The sequence below is a fragment of the Asparagus officinalis genome, chromosome 9, assembly GCF_001876935.1.
Source record: "Asparagus officinalis chromosome 9, Aspof.V1, whole genome shotgun sequence".
Lineage (NCBI taxonomy): Eukaryota > Viridiplantae > Streptophyta > Magnoliopsida > Asparagales > Asparagaceae > Asparagus > Asparagus officinalis.
Window position 1 is genome coordinate 11,829,021 of NC_033802.1, and position 2,878 is coordinate 11,831,898.

Genomic DNA, 2,878 nt, shown 5'->3' on the forward strand with positions numbered 1-2,878 from the left:
CCTCTCGCAAGAACAATGAGAGCTCGTTTCTCGAACAATCCTCTTTCGAGATTTGTTCACACCCCTAGCCTGATAGTATAACTCATCGGCATGATGACCAGAGCACCCTATCATCTATTGATGTGATTCCTTAAGTATAACGTTATCTTTTGGTGGACACGTCTTCTTTTAGGGATGTAAAGCTTTATTGACATTCTCACGAGTCACACGTTTAGAACCACCCCCTTGCGAGCGTGAAGTCTTAACGGCCTCCTGGGCTTCGATGCATACCCCCAGGCAGTCGGTGATAGGAATTCTTCCAGAAGGGGAGGCCTCTTTACCACTTTTGTGCATGTTGCACGAGGAGGTACATTGAGATGTCCTAGTTTATTTGGAGGTAGCGGGACACCTTTGTTTAGTAGGAAAATTGAAGAAGAATATGGAGAATTGAATTTGTATTATTCTTTTTGACAGAATCAGAAAAAGAATTAATTACAATTATCTCAATACAATTTCTCTCTAACAAACTTAGAGAAAGAAATTACACTCTTCTCAATCGGAATCCCGATTTACAAAAGAGAGAAGGAATCCACAGAGATCCTTCCCTTTGTTTAAACTAGGTTATCCATGGTAGTGATGAGATACCTCCCTCAAACTCATGTTGAGTTTGCTTCTCGTTGACGATCCAACCGTCTCAATTCACTGGAATGATTGATGAAACTTGCGAGGCAAGTTAGTTAGAACTCTTTACGAGTTTATGAACTCAGTGCGAATTTAAACTCTGTGAAAGAGTTGATTTGAACTGAAAATTTGGTTACTAAGCCAAGTACTAAAAATTCACAATTTCAGTTGCTGAAAGATGATTTAAGATCTCTAAGATCCATCTTCAAAATAACCAAAAATCCAGCCGATCTCTCTTTATACAATATTTTTGATGCAAAAAGTCGATCCTGAACTCAATTGAGTTTGTTCGTATTTATAGGAGGGTTAAGGGGTGTAACTGCCCCCTTAATCCGTTCCTAAGTGGGCGAAAATCCCTTAAATCGTGGGGAAAATAGTTTTGAAACAGTTCAACTCGTGTTTAAATGACTCAAACACTGTAACTGGCGTTCTAGACCCGAACTCTGTGTTTTTGACCTAAAACGCAGAGTTGGGTATGTGCTTAAGGCTGAAAACGCAGTGTTCGCATAACATTGTGAATCTGAGACGCAGAAATGAACTTTGCGGTTTGAAATTTAAATAGAGCGTTGACTTCTAATCTCTTTCATTAGGGCATTAGCAGAGATCATCATTTTGTAATCTTCACATTAGCTTTTTAAAATTTGGGAGTCGTCAGATTGTAAGTCCCACAGCTGTCTGTGAAGACTGTTGAATCAGAGTTTCCATCGATTGTCATGAAAGTCGTCGAATTGTAACTTTTTCGGTCTACGTAAAAATCTTCTAATTGTAGTCTTCATTTGTTAATTTGATTATGGAATTGTTATTATGAGAGTCGTTAAATTATAACTACCATAATTGGTGTTTGATGGAGATTAGCTATCGGCAGTAATTTTTAGACAGCCTACAGAACCCCTCCAAAGTTTTCGAAAGTTTACGGTTTCTTAGAACGAATTTTTGAAATACTTTGGATCCCCAAATTGATTTGAGATCTATTGTTGAATGATGGTTCACTATATCTATTTTAAAGATATCATGAATTCGATTATAGAAATTGGTTGTAAGTTGCAATTCTACTTCCTGTATTTAGCAACTTCTTCGCTAACTTCCTTGAGATCTCCTTTGGTAATGATTGAACTCATACTTCCGTCGAATGCATAGAAGTAGTTAAGCTAGTTCTAATCTTCTTAAACCAAATAAGATAACTTTTGTGTCTTGATGACAATGAACTTAGTCAAACAAGCTAAAGCTCAAGTCATCATTGTTAGATTCATTAGTAGGCTCGACTTTTTCCTTTTCTTTGACAGCAAGAATAACAACATTCTTAGTCAATGCAACAGGGGCGATAGCAACAGCGAATTTGCTTGGATCCTTGAGATACTCCTTCAACTTGTATGAAGGTTTATTCATTGTCAACAACACTAGAAAAAATATTCTTGTAGGTATTGATGAACACTCAACGCGTAGCTGCAAGAGTTGGGTAACACCAGCTGTAAACTTGTCAACAAGGTCATCCTCAGTAAGGTTGAATACCTCTGGGCTGAAGACAGATCCATTGTCATAGACAGAGAGAACCACAAGCCTGTATGAGAAGGACTTTATCCCAAATTTAGTAAGGAGGGTAGCCTCAGAGGAACCCACTTTGTCTCCTTTCTTGATCATCTCAACTGGGGTAATGATTTAAACAATATCCTTGTTAATTTTGGTCAGAATGTTAATCCATTTGAAAGGATGAGTTGCGTGAAGGATCGAGCTCGATAGTGTCAGTGATATCAATTATAACCTATATGTACTCATCCAATAGGCTGTACATCTTCTTATTATAAATTAGTTTCTTCTCGGATTTCGTCACCTTGATGGCCATTGCTAGCTTCTCTGAGTATCTGAAAATGTGCAATAACCCTAATGATGATGGTGGTTCAGCATGAGGGCTAAGGCAAAGCAGATTGAAGAAGGTGTGATTTGTTTGAACCACCCAACCAAGAATGGCTGCTGCAAAACTTGTGTTGATAAGCCAAAAATGCACAAATGAACCTTGCGTCTGAGATTTGAAGTATAGGGTGAACTTTGTGTTTGGAAGTTCAACCAACACGAATGCAAAGGTTGTGTTTTGGGTAAGATTTTTGCCTAAAATCTCGTCCTGACTTGATAGCTCACAACTATCTATAAATAGACTGTTAGGGTCAAATCATGAGTCATTCGACTCTTTCATCTTCTCAGATCTTTTAACAAAAAAATTTTG

At 37.9% G+C, this 2,878-nt stretch overlaps 1 pseudogene; it reads right to left on the reverse strand.

Moving 5' to 3' along the window:
- Positions 1,867-2,298, reverse strand: LOC109823203 (annotated as a pseudogene).